The sequence below is a fragment of the Microchirus variegatus genome (assembly GCF_963457635.1).
Source record: "Microchirus variegatus genome assembly, chromosome: 7".
Classification (NCBI taxonomy): Eukaryota; Metazoa; Chordata; class Actinopteri; order Pleuronectiformes; family Soleidae; genus Microchirus; species Microchirus variegatus.
The window spans coordinates 31906036-31921035 of NC_139808.1; the positions used below are offsets into that span (position 1 = coordinate 31906036).

Consider the following 15000-nt stretch of genomic DNA (forward strand, 5'->3'; position numbering starts at 1 on the left):
CTGCATTACCATAGCCACACACACACACGGTGCAGAGGGAGAAAGCTGCTCGCAGACAGAGCGGAGTAGAGCGGGGACAGAATCTCCTGTAACTGTGCACTCCGGCACAATTTGTTAATGTTAAAAAAATAGCGATAGCAGCTAGCTAACCACTTACGAAAGGAACGCCGGGATAGCATCGGCTACGACTAGCTAGTAATTCGGCTTGGCCCTACCCATTAACCCTTATGAGAAATGAGACAGCACTACACCTCACATGAACGGGCAAAAACAAGGGGTAGGGGGAAGGGGGAGGAATTGGGATTCAGCCTTAATCTTGATCTCATTCTTGATCTTGTCCTTCTTGATCTTGTCCTTCTTGTTCTTGTCCTTCTTGTTCTTGTCCTTCTTGTTCTTGTCCTTCTTGTTCTTGTTCTCGATCTTGATCTTCTTGATGTTGAAGTTGTTCTTGTCCTTCTTGTTGATGTTCTTCTCGATCTTGTTCTTGTCCTTTTTGTTCCTGTTCCTCTCATAGATTGTTGAACTTGTGATATCAGTGTTGTTATCGGACACCAAAAAAGCGTCTTGTTCTGAGAAGTTTGAGTAAAGATTGCTGTAAATATGATTCAGGGATTGTGGTCGAATAATGAGCTCATGTCGTCGAGATGTTGGTTGATGTTTCAGGACGACAGAGAGACAGAGCTTCACAGGAGACATGAAGATGTCTTCAATGTCCTGTGAGAAAACAGGACTTCTGAGTGTCTTTCTCTGTTATTCGGAGGCTGAAAAGTTTGGGAAATCCCTGGTTTAAATGAGGAGTGTGTGTGTGCGTGTGTGTGTGTGTGCGTGTGTGTGGGGGTGTGTGCGTGTGTGTGTGTGTGTGTGTGTGTGTGTGTGTGTGTGTGTGTGTGTGTGTCCACAGGGACACAGTGTAACAAGCCTCAGACCTTGTAGCTGCTGTCAACCAATCACACGTCAAGGCTCCTGTAGTTCAGCCAATAGATGATCAAGGTTCTGACCCCTGCAGTCCCAGAGGAGGAGGTGGTGGTGCATTCACTGACCGTGGTAATGTTGTGATTGACAGGCAGGCAGGCGGATAAACACACACACACACAAACACACACACTGGGCTAAGATAAACAGGGATGTGTTTAAGTCTGGACGTTTTATACAGAGAGTGGACTCTCATACATATTTGATTTATTTATTTTAATCATAAAGAAATAATTTGTTTTCAGTCAAACTTTAAAACACAAACAGCCTCAGGAGGAGAAATGACTGCAGAGGAAAATAAGAGAGTGTGATTATCACTCACTCACTCACTCTGTTTGTAAAGTATTGATCAGAATGAATCGTGTGACATTTAAAACTTCTGCCTCTTTAATATCATCATCTTTATTATTATCATCTTTATGTCTTCATCATAGTCTTTGTTCATTTAATCACAGTGTTGTAACGTAACAAAGTACAAATACTTTGTTACGTTACAACATTCACGTATGTGTACTTTATTTAATATAACATCTACTTTTACTCCACTACATTTCCTCTAACTCTCTCTGTTACTCGTTACCACCAAATCAGATCAGTTGCTATTATGGTCTGTATTTATATAGAGTCTTGATGAAGCTGATTTACGCAACAGTTTTCACTCATTCACACTTATTTCACTCACTCATTCACATGCTGCAACATGAGTTTAGGTATCTTTGCTCAAGGGCACATGTAGATGAGCAGTCGGGAATTGAACCCACAACCTTTTACACTCACTCACACATTCACTCAATCACACTCTCAATCACTCACTCACTCACTCACTAACACTCTCCTTACACACTCACTCACTCACTCACTTACACTCTCACTCACTCACTCTTTTACACACACTCACTCACTTAGACTCACTCACTCATTTACACTCTCACTCACTCATTTACACTCTCACTTACTTACACTCTCTCTCACTCATTTACACTCTCACTCACTCATTTACACTCACTCACTCATTTACACTCTCACTTACTCACACTCACTCACTCATTTACACTCTCTCTCACTCATTTACACTCTCACTTACTTACACTCTCTCTCACTCACTCACTTACACTCACTCATTCGCACATCAACACGTGGTCACATGACAGATCCAGATCAGCTCATTCTTATTTCAAATCAATCAAAGTTTCTTTCCAAGGTTTGATTTGAAGAATGTGAAATTTCCCTGCATTAAGTCATCACACACACACACACACACACACACACACACTGAAGCGTCTTCCTCTCTCACTCCCACTCGCTCGCTCACTCTCTCCCTGTGGCGAGTTCCAGTCGAGTCCAACTAATTACAGTGGCTATCAGGAGTGTGTGTGTGTGTGTGTGTGTGTGTGTGTGTGTGTGTGTGTGTGTGTCGCTCTCTCTGTTGCTAAATTCTCATTTCAAATAGCCCTTGGTGTTCTGATGGAATGCTGGGCTGCACACACACACACACACACACACACACACACACACCTGCTCATTAACTGTGTTCCAAAACCAATCAGTGTTGGAGCGACAGAGGAGCTCTGTCTAAAGCTACACACTGTGTGTGTGTCTGCGTGTCTGTGTGTGTGTTTGTGTGTTTGTGTGTGTGTGTGTTCAGTGGTCCTCTGGTTATCTATAGTCCAAACCAGAAGGACAGACATTGAACTGATTAACACACACACACACACACACACCCACACACACACACACACACACACACACACACACACACACACAGAGGACAACTTTATTTCATCAAATAAAGCAGTTTAACCCTGTGAACCTGATAAATGATGTTTCTATTTGACTCATTTGCAACACAAATATGTTCTGAAGGAAACATAATTACAAGCAGATTCATTTCTATTAACATAATGAGGATATGTTTATTAATTTACTGTCACAAACACACTGATATGTGTTTTACATAAAGTAAAGTGAGTCACCGGTTCACTTCAGACACACTGATTGTTTAGCTTGTTTGTTTGTGCTGTGAGCGCCCCCTGTCTGCAGCTTAAGTCCACACAATATGTTAATAAATATTATGTTCCACGTCTTTATCTTCACCGTGAGACAGACTTTGATAACCCACTCACTCTCCCACACCAAAGCCCATAGAGAAAATCAGTGATTTTAGCCCACAGGGACACAGGAGCTGCTGGTCTACTGCTGCCTCGTGTGGTCACTTTGTGTCACTGAAGTGTGTCAAAATTAAATATTTTAAAAGCCGAATTTTACAAAATCAGTCATAGTAAGTTAGTGATGGAGGCAGCAGTGGATCAACAACTCCTGTGAACTCCTGTGTGCTGTGATGTTAAAATCACTGGTTTTCTCTATGGACTTTGGTGTGGGAGAGTGAGTGGTTTATAAACTTCAGTTTAAACGAGGAAAAGTCTGTTTAACAGTGAAGATAAAGATGTGAACACGGTCTGAAGAAGTCGTAGACTTAAACTGATGTGATTTAATTTGATATATTTCCGCTAAGAGGCTGAAAACTGAAGTTTATAAACCACTCACTCTCCCACACCAAAGTCACTCACTCTCCCACACCAAAGTCCATAGAGTAAACCAGTGATTTTAACATCACAGCACACAGGACTTCACAGGAGTTGTTGATCCACTGCTGCCTCCATCACTAACTTACAATGACTGATTTTAGTGAATTCGGCTTTTAAAATAATTAATTTAGACTTAATTCAGTGACACAAAGTGACCACACGAGGCAGCAGAGGACCAGCAGCTCCTGTGTCCCTGTGAGCTTTGGTGTGGGAGAGTGGGTGGTTTATTAAGGTCTGTCTCGCGGTGAAGATAAAGACGTGGAACATAATATTCTTAACATATTGCATTGACTCAGGCTGCAGACAGGGGGCGCTCACAGCACACACTGATATAATAATATTTCAACTACGTTCACTTCACAATAAACCCTGAATTATCCCTTTAAGTTCAAATGAGTGATGTGGAGAAGATCAGCGCACAGATGGAAACAGAGAGAAATGAAAAACAACATACAGTCGAGGAGTCTCAGCCTCTGCAGCTTAAACCCTGAGGGCAGCACACACACACACACACACACACACACACACACACACACACACACACACACACACACACACACACACACACACACACACACAGACACACACACACACACACAGAGTGAGGGTTATACTCCAGCAGAGAGTCATGCCTGAGAAACACACCGACGGCTTAAGTCGTCGATCCTCTGAGCTCTGACTGAAAAACCTCTCTCCTCTTTCTCCTCGCGATGCCTTCACTGTCCTCGCGTAAAATTCCCACTTTCGTTTTCATCGCAAGCGACGTAAAAACGCAGAATAATAATTATAGAAAATGTGTTTTTTCTTTGTTATTCGCTTCAATTCAACCTTTATGTTTGTGGATTTTCAACATAAAACACAGAAACAGCTCTTAAAACACAATGATAGTTTATGTTTCTCAGCACGTGCTGCGTTCAAGTGCTGGAGCAGGAGTGGGACACGTGTAAAAACACACACGTTTGAAGCAAATCTTATGAAATCAAATAGAGTCAATAATAAAGCTGCTGTGTTTAAATCATATTTATGTAAAACAGCAGCAGCAGTCTGAGGTTTGGCCTGAGGAAAAAAGAGAAGAAGTTTGTTATTATTATTTTGATTTAAAAATAAAAGACACACAGATTTGTTTAACCTGTTAAAAGCCGTGACCTCTGCTGAACCAGGTTTTAAACCACCCCCAAAAAAGAGAGGGAGAGAGAGAGAGAGAGAGAGAGAGAGAGAGAGTCAATGAAGATGAATATTAACCCGAGAGAGAGAGAGAATCTTTAATTAGAGACAGATGACTGTGCCACGCCTCAGAAGGCTGGAATTACACTGCAGGCTATGAGGCGAGGCTAATTTCACATGTAATTGTTGCTGCAATCCTCGCTGTGCTGTTAACGCTTCCATCCTCCCTCCCTCCATCCCTTCATCCCTCCATCCTCAGAAAGAGGGAGAGAAATAAGGAAGAGGAGGAGAAAATGATTGGGAGAAAAGAAGGAAAGTAATTTGTTGCAGCAAACGCGGGTTTTTCTGGAAACAGCTGAGCAACTTTCAGTTTTTACAACCTGGAGGAGAGGAAGAAAGAAGGGATGAGAAGTGAAAGAAAAGAGGGATTTGTGGAGGAGAGGAGAATGTTGGGATGTGAGAAAATGAAGACGCAGGAATTAGAAAAGAGAAAAAGAGAAGCAGAAGTGAAATGTCCCACGTTTTTTACCCGGGCCTCAAACGCAGCGTGAAGGGATTTCTGCAGACAGATTTAGAAATGATTGACAGGTGTCATGTCATCACTTTTAAACAAGCAGTTAAAAAAAGAAACACAAGAATGTGTTTTTACACAGGCAGATTTTCAAAATAAAAGCTCCAGTAACGACAAAAACCTGCATAATCAGCTGCTTTTATCAACATTATTAATATTTTAATAATAAATATTACTGTCATGACGTTTCAGCAGATATGTGCATCTGTCACAGCGCCACCTACAGGCCTGGTGTTTGTACTGCAGCCTTTAGAGTGGTTCAGTTTTTTAGAAGGAAAACACAAAATGATGATGATGATGTGAATATCACTTATACACAGTATAGAGCCTGTATGAAATCATATATATATATATATCCTTTATAGTGAGAAAGCAGGAGATAGAGGATGTGAATCCGAGGAAGAGAGAGGTAAAAAAAATCCCTCACTAAACATAAAAAAGGAGAGAAAAAACACTTGGAAACGGTAAAAATCTGCTGGTTTTCCTTCAAAAGAAACTTCCTGCAGCTCAAGAGAATCTGATCCAGGTTTCTGAGTCTCTAGAGACTCTGAGAGCTCTGCTGAGCTCACTCTGATACTGTGTGTGTGTGTGTGTGTGAGTGTGTGTGTGTGTGAGTGTGTGTGAGTGAGAGTGTGTGTGTGTGTGTGTGTGTGTGTGTGTGTGTGTGTGTTTGTGTGTGGGTGTGTGTTGAGCAGAACATTTCCTGGGTCAGACGTCCTGATGTTGTGTTTTGTCGTTTGTCGCTGTTTGTTACTGAGAATTGAGCTCCACTGGGACTGTGTGTGTGTGTGTGTGTGTGTGTGTGTGTGTGTGTGTGTGTGTGTGTGTGTGTGTGTCGCTCAGTTGTTATGGTGACAATATTTATTTATTTATGTGTGATTTACTTCGTATGTTTCCGTGTGTGTGTGTGTTTCCATCATGCATTTCTTTTCCTCTTGTTTGTGTGTGTGTGTTAATGTGAGCACACACACACACACACACACATAACCTGCTTTCAGATTATAATTCATCAGATTTCATAACTTTATTTGAAAAGATCCACAACTGGAGAGAAACGGTCATGAAAGTATTAAAGTAGCTTCCATACTCACTCTCCCACACCAAAGTCCATAGAGAAAACCAGTGATTTTAGCTCACAGGGACACAGGAGCTGCTGGTCTACTGCTGCCTCGTGTGGTCACTTTGTGTCACTGAGGTCAGTGTAAACGAAAGCCGAATTTTACAAAATAAGACATTTATTTTGACATTTGAACTTGAAGTGGATCAACAACTCCTGTGAACTCCTGTGTGCTGTGATGTTAAAATCACTGGTTTACTCTATGGACTTTGGTGTGGGAGAGTGAGTGGTTTATAAACTTCAGTTTCCTGTTGTCTGGCGATGTTTTCCTTAAGAATTGAAGGTCACGATGATGTTGTGATGAACCTTAAAGGTGATAAATGTCAGTCATGATGAAAACAGAGATATTTACAGTGTTTTCTTCATCTTAAAGAAGAAAAATGAAGACGAAACAAACGTCTGTTCTTTATTTTCTGAGACTCCTGTTGTTTCAGTGAACTCTGTGAGACCAAGATGATGATGAATGATTTAACACGTTCACTGACCTGCTGTGTGTGTGTGTGTGTGTGTGTGTGTGTGTGTGTGTGTGTGTGTGTGTGTGTGTGTACTTGAACGCACCTCAAAACATGTTCTTTTGTTATTTTCTTAGAAAAACACGACAAAAAGTCAGAGTTTCAAACCTGATTCAAATAAAAACATCACTTCTTCTCATTTTCTCTTTTATTCTCCCCTTTCTTTTCTTTCCTTCTCTGTCTATTCTTTCATTTTCTCTATTAGTTTCCATTTTCTCTCTCTTTTCTTTTTTCAGCTTCCATTCCCTTTTTATTCTTTTCCATTTTTTAAACAATTTTTCTTAATTTCCTTCTCCTTTTCTTTCACTTTTCTCTTTTCTTTTCTTGACTTTTCTGTTGTTTTTCTCCTCCCTGGTTGGAAACTGTCACATGTCATTTTTGTTTTCTGTGTCATCACAAATGTGTGTGTGTGTGTGTGTGTGTGTGCGCGTCGTCAACCTTGTTGTGTTGACTTTCTCACCCGTGTGTGTGAGTGAGTGTATGTATCTGCGCTGGTTTTTATGTGTGTGTGTGTCTCACTGCTTCTCAGATCTGTGTGTGTGTGTGTGTGTGTGTGTGTGTGTGTGTGTGTGTGTGTGTGTGTGTGTGTGTGTGTGTGTGTGTGTGTGTGGATTATGTGTCCTGTGGGAGGCTGTTTCCTGTGCGTTTGTTCTGTCAGTCTTGATAAAGTCGGGGATATATCTGCTTTAGAACAAAGAGACACGACTCAGCGCATCTCACCAACTTTACCCTCTTCCTCTTCCTCTCTCTCTCTGTATCTCCTCGTCTCTCCTGAGACTCCCTCCTCCTCCTCCTCCTCCTCCTCCTCGTCTTCCTCGTTCGTCTTCCCAGGAACGCCGTCTGTCTGATGACTGAAACCTGACACTCGCCCGTTCGTAATAAAACGAGCGGGAATCTCAACGCAGTAACAGTGGAAGTAGTTCTTTAGTGTTTGAGCGTCGTCAAAGTAAAAGTCGCACAAGGTCGACTCACACACACACACACACACACACACACACACACACACACACACACACACACACACACACACAAAACCTAAACCCCACCCACCACGACCCTCACAGTGAGGTCAGCGTCCGTCCTAATCCTAACCCTTAATCTCACTTTAACCTGGACTTACACTTACAGAAGGTTAGGACTGGATAAAATGTCCTCACAAAGACCTATGTACAAGTACACACACACACTCTCACACACAGACACAGACACACACACACACACTGCAGTTTTTTTTGTTTTACCTGCAAACAGATTTTATTTCCTCTGACGTTTGTTTAAGTGTTTGTCATGAGAATAATGTTTAATGTCAGCTCAAGGGTGTGTGTGTGTGTGTGTGTGTCTGTGTGTCTGTGTCTGTGTGTGTTTGTGTGTGTGTCTTCCCCATTCATCACCCCACTCTCCGTTTGACCTTGGCACCCTCTTCATTAGAATAAAGATTGTCTGTCATTTAGGCGACACACACTCGCTCTGACTGGACACACACACACACACACACACACACACACACACACACACACACACACACACACACACACACACACACACACATTACATTTATGTCATAGTAGTGGAACACAAAGAAAATGAATAAGAGGAAGCGACGTATGAAAAAATCATGATGATCATCGTGACTTATCCAATTGTCTTTAGAAGTGTGTGTGCGCGTGTTTGTGTGTGTGTGTGTGTGTGTCACTCAAACCACCTGTAAATTAAATTAAATTAAATTAAATTAAATTAAATTAAAAAATCTATATATTAAAAGGAGCTAACATTAGCCACGTGAGGGTAATGGGGTTTATAATTTAGAGGAGCAGCTTCCAGATGCATTCAAGGAACCTCGTAAATTCAGCCATGCAAAAACAAACACGAAGGTCCCACCTGACCACACACACACACACACACACACTGTTGCTGATGCATTCATTGAACCCTGTAAATGTCATTGTTTATGTGGGGGATCAATGATAGCTATGAGATGCATTCAAGGAACCTTGTACATTTTAAATCATCTGCAAAAACACACCACCATCATTTTCTAAAATGATAATATATATATATTATATTAATATATACATATATATATATATATATATAAATATATACTGTATATATATAAATATACACTGTATATATATAAATATATACTGTATATATAATTACAATTTATATCATATAAGAAATGCATGATTTTTCATGACCTTTAAATTCACTGATAATCATGAGAATGGAAGTGAAAGACACACACGCACACACACACACACACACACACACACACACACACACACACACACACACACACATCCATACATTCTCTCTCTCTCTGTATAAAGACCGTCTTTGTTCACACAGTGAATAGTGTGTGAGTCAGTCCAGCTTCCTATGGACTCAGTAACACACACACACACACACACACACACACACACACACACACACACACACACACACACACACACACACACACACACACACACACACACGACTCATTCACTCCCCCCCCCTTACACCACAGAGGTCATGTGACTTCACAGTAAATGTACACAATGCAAACACACATGAAATTGACTCTGACACTCAGACATGATCCTTCCTTCCTTCCTTACTTCCTTCCTTGCTTCCTTTCTTCCTTGTGTGTGTGTGTGTGTGTGTGTGTGTGTGTGGAATGTTCTCCCTCATTGTTTTCCCGGTGCCACCGTAGAGAATTCCCAGGGTTCTTAGCGGGTCAGAGGTCACCTGACATCAGCGACATCACATGGCGTTCCGAAAGCTCCGGTGACTCAATCGCAAACTTTGTGTGTGTGTGTTTTTTTATTTGGTCTTTCTTTAACCAAATTTCACCATCTAATGACCACACACACACACACACACACACACACACACTGTGAGGCTGAATAGTGACCCGTCTCCACTGGTCCACTCATTCATCTGGTTTCCACGACAACAATTAAAACGTGTTGCCGAGTCTTTTGTCGTCGCCTCGTTCAGAGACGGACGGAGAGAGAGAGTTTTTCTGTCCAAACACATTAAAGTTTACCTCGACAACATCTGAAACTTACACACACACACACACACACACACACACACGTATACATGTAATGTAAAAGTGTTGCCATAGAAACATCAACGCAAACACACAGACACACACACACAGGTTGAAGTGTGTATCGGTATAAATGGAGCTCTCAGTCAGAGACACTTCCTGTTCTTTGAGAACGCGTGAACATCCATCTCAGCCGGAGACACACACACACACACACACACACACACACACACACACACACACACACACACACACACACACACACACACACGTAAGCAAGAATACAGCACTGTTCTCTCTCTCCCCCCCGTGTGTGTGTTTGTGTGCTCGTGTGTGTTATGTAAGAAAGACTGAAGTGCATGGCGTAATTTTATCCACTTTCACAGAAGACTTGAAAAAAACCACTCACTCTCCCACACCAAAGTCCATAGAGAAAACCAGTGATTTTAGCTCACAGGGACACAGGAGCTGCTGGTCATCTGCTGCCTCGTGTGGTCACTTTGTGTCACTGATTTTAATCTGAATGAAATATTTTAAAAGCTGAATTCACTAAAATCAGTCATTGTAAGTTAGTGATGGAGGCAGCAGTGGATCAACAACTCCTGTGAACTCCTGTGTGCTGTGATGTTAAAATCACTGGTTTACTCTATGGACTTTGGTGTGGGAGAGTGAGTGACTTTGGTGTGGGAGAGTGAGTGGTTTATGAACTTCAGTTTACAGCCTCTTAGAGGAAATATATGAATTAAAATCTACGTCACTTTAAGTCTGCGACGTCTTAAGAACATGTTTACGTCTTTATCTTCACTGTCAGACAGACTTTTCCTTGTGTAAACTGAAGTTTGTAAACCACTCACTCTCCCACACCAAAGTCACTCACTCTCCCACACCAAAGTCACTCACTCTCCCACACCAAAGTCCATAGAGTAAACCAGTGATTTTAACATCACAGCACACAGGAGTTCACAGGAGTTGTTGATCCACTGCTGCCTCCATCACTAACTTACAATGACTGATTTTAGTGAATTCAGCTTTTAAAATATTTAATTTAGTCTTAACTCAGTGACACAAAGTGACCACACGAGGCAGCAGTAGACCAGCAGCTCCTGTGTCCCTGTGAGCTAAAATCACTGGTTTTCTCTATGGACTTTGGTGTGGGAGAGTGAGTGGTTTACTAACGTGAACACGTTCGTAAAGACGTCGTAGACTTTTATTTCGTATTACTTTATGTCTAAATGATGAGGTTTAAAGGCAGAAGTGTTTGGAGTAGATGAAGGCTGATGATGATGATGATGATGGTGATGGTGATGAAGACACCGTCTTATCTCATCTTCAGTTTCCGTGACGACAGAACTGTTCCGTTACGCAGCCTCAGACAAACTCCTCAGATGTGAGCAGAACGTGTTGAAAATACATTAAGTGTTTTTCATGTATGAGTGGATTTTTGCTGACATTTCAGCTCAGCGCTCATTAATATGGAGACTGAATTAAACTTGTGATTGCTTGTTGATTTTCTCCTCCTCCTCCTCCTCCTCTTTCTCTCTCCTCTGTCTTTTCAAGCGTTTATTCCTCTTTTTGGAAAGCGCTGGCATTTCCATCTGCGTTGTCTCCTGTTGTGATTTATATACGTTTATTTATTTGTGTTTCAGTCAAAAGTGAAGAAAACATCTAAAAATGTTGTCAAAACAAGAACTTTGTTGTTGTTTTTAATGTTCCTGTCACCTGGTAAAAAAGAAAGAAAATACAATGATTTTTCATGATTTATACTTTCATTATATACAAATATATACAAATATATACAGTAAATTCATTTACGTCACATTTTAAACAATGTTTAGTTGAACTGAGTTAAAGTGAAGTTAAAGTGCGTCAAACTTAATGTTCTTTGATTGGACGACAGTCGTGGAAGGTTTTTATTAAACTTTCTTCTTGTTCTATCTTCTTGTTCTTGTTCTATCTTCTTGTTCTATCTTCTTTTTCTTGTTCCATCTTCTTGTTCTTGTTCTATCTTCTTTTTCTTGTTCCATCTTCTTGTTCTTGTTCTATCTTCTTGTTCTTTTTCTATCTTCTTGTTCTTGTTCTTGTTCTATCTTCTTGTTCTATCTTCTTGTTCTTGTTCTATCTTCTTGTTCTTGTTCTATCTTCTTGTTCTTGTTCCATCTTCTTGTTCTTGCTCTATCTTCTTGTTCTATTTTCTTGTTCTTGTTCCATCTTCTTGTTCTATCTTCTTGTTCTTGTTCTATCTTCCTGTTCTATCTTCTTGTTCTTGTTCTATCTTCTTGTTCTTGTTCCATCTTCTTGTTCTATCTTCTTGTTCTTGTTCTATCTTCCTGTTCTATCTTCTTGTTCTTGTTCTATCTTCTGGTTCTTGTTCTATCTTCTTGTTCTTGTTCTATCTTCTTTTTCTTGTTCCATCTTCTTGTTCTTGTTCTATCTTCTTTTTCTTGTTCCATCTTCTTGTTCTTGTTCTATCTTCTTGTTCTTTTTCTATCTTCTTGTTCTTGTTCTTGTTCTATCTTCTTGTTCTATCTTCTTGTTCTTGTTCTATCTTCTTGTTCTTGTTCTATCTTCTTGTTCTTGTTCCATCTTCTTGTTCTTGCTCTATCTTCTTGTTCTATTTTCTTGTTCTTGTTCCATCTTCTTGTTCTATCTTCTTGTTCTTGTTCTATCTTCCTGTTCTATCTTCTTGTTCTTGTTCTATCTTCTTGTTCTTGTTCTATCTTCTTGTTCTATCTTCTGGTTCTTGTTCTATCTTCTTGTTCTTGTTCTATCTTGTTCTTGTTCCATCTTCTTGTTCTTGCTCTATCTTCTTGTTCTATTTTCTTGTTCTTGTTCCATCTTCTTGTTCTATCTTCTTGTTCTTGTTCCATCTTCTTGTTCTATCTTCTTGTTCTATCTTCTTTTTCTTGTTCCATCTTCTTGTTCTATCTTCTTGTTCTATCTTCTTGTTCTATCTTCTTGTTTCATCTTCTTGTTCTTGTTCTATCTTGTTTCATCTTCTCGTTCTTGTTCTATCTTGTTCCATCTTCTCGTTCTTGTTCTATCTTCTTGTTTCATCTTCTTGTTCTTGTTCTATCTTCTTGTTCCATCTTCTTGTTCTTGTTCTATCTTCTTGTTCTATCTTCTTGTTCCATCTTCTTGTTCTTGTTCTATCTTCTTGTTTCATCTTCTTGTTCTTGTTCTATCTTCTTGTTCCATCTTCTTGTTCTTGTTCCATCTTCTTGTTCTATCTTCTTGTTCTATCTTCTTGTTCTTTTTCCATCTTCTTGTTCTATCTTCTTGTTCTTGTTCCATCTTCTTGTTCTATCTTCTTGTTCCATCTTCTTGTTCTTGTTCTAGCTTCTTGTTCTTGTTCTAGCTTCTTGTTCTTGTTCCATCTTCTTGTTCTATCTTCTTGTTCCATCTTCTTGTTCTATCTTCTTGTTCTTGTTCCATCTTCTTGTTCTTGTTCTATCTTCTTTTTCTTGTTCCATCTTCTTGTTCTTGTTCTATCTTCTTTTTCTTGTTCCATCTTCTTGTTCTTGTTCTATCTTCTTGTTCTTTTTCTATCTTCTTGTTCTTGTTCTTGTTCTATCTTCTTGTTCTATCTTCTTGTTCTTGTTCCATCTTCTTGTTCCATCTTCTTATTCTATCTTCTTGTTCCATCTTCTTGTTCTTGTTCTATCTTCTTGTTTCATCTTCTTGTTCTTGTTCTATCTTCTTGTTTCATCTTCTTGTTCTTGTTCTATCTTCTTGTTCCATCTTCTTGTTCTTGTTCCATCTTCTTGTTCTATCTTCTTGTTCTATCTTCTTGTTCTTTTTCCATCTTCTTGTTCTATCTTCTTGTTCTTGTTCCATCTTCTTGTTCTATCTTCTTGTTCTTGTTCCATCTTCTTGTTCTATCTTCTTGTTCCATCTTCTTGTTCTTGTTCTATCTTCTTGTTCTATCTTCTTCTGCCTTACCAACTTGAACCTGGTGTTTGGAGAGTCTTTGAGTGGCGGTGGGCGGAGCCTGTGTGTCTGTGTGGAGGCCTCGTGTCTCTGTTTGTTCTGGTTCCACCATGATCAGGATCTGAGCGTGGGTTCCTCTGTCCATCCTTTACCATCCTCCCTTCGTCTCTCTGTCCTCAGGCTTGTGTATCTCTGTCCATCCTTGCATGTAGATTGACTTGAGGCGTGAATACATCACAGCTAGTCATCCATGTACCCGTCCTCCTCCTCCTCCTCCTCCTCCTGCTCCTCATCCTCCTCCTCCTCCTGCTCCACCTCCTCCTCCTCCTCCTCCTCCTCCTCCTCCTCCTCCTCCTCTCTAAGATCCTTCTCTCAGCACTTATCTCAAAGTTAGGATCTCATGCATTTTAATCGGCGTGTCTATCTTTCTGTTCTCCCCCTCTTTTCTTTGACTTTGGATCAGTGGCATCCTTCAAACAAACAACAACAACAACAACAACAACAACACCTCCTCCTCCTCCTCCTCCTCCTCGTCCCCTCTTTAAATCAATATTTGCCATCAGCGAATAAATCGTATAATTTCCTGACTGTTAGACGAGTGCCACGCCGACATATTTACCTTCCACTCGTCTCTTTTTTCTTCTCCAGCCGTCCATCCCTCGCTCTCGCGGCGCGGCTATTAGCTAAGTGAAGGGGATGGATGGCCGTGAAGCGCCGCGCGATAGCATCTCCATCAGAATCGGCGACATTGAAAAATGGCCGCCGCCTCTCTGATGACAGCACAGCAAAAACACACACACACACACACACACAGTCAGAGAAGAGACATTTAAATATTCAAATGGAGGCGGGCGGTAATGATAAACGACAAGGGAAAAGCAGAATCAAGTAGCTATCGATGCAGAAAATGAAAAGAGGAGAAAAGAGGAGGAGGAGGAGGGAAATTAGGAGGAAAAAAGAAAAAGGAGGGAGCGGAGAGTTACGCTAACGGATGAAGAGAAGGAAGACGGAGATGGAAAGTGACGGATGAGTTCAGCGAGGGGGCGGGGCTACAGTACAGGAAATAAAGACGGAGACGGGATGAGACAAAAATGGAAGGAAAGTTGTAAATAAAG

The 15000-nt window shown here is 40.7% G+C and overlaps 1 protein-coding gene across 1 annotated transcript in view; it reads left to right on the top strand.

The window, feature by feature from the left end:
* Positions 1–15000, top strand: part of akap6 (A kinase (PRKA) anchor protein 6) — a gene marked incomplete at its 5' end in the record, with an annotated part of 140620 nt that overhangs the window by 86910 nt on the left and 38710 nt on the right. The gene's annotated exons all lie outside the window — the stretch shown is intronic.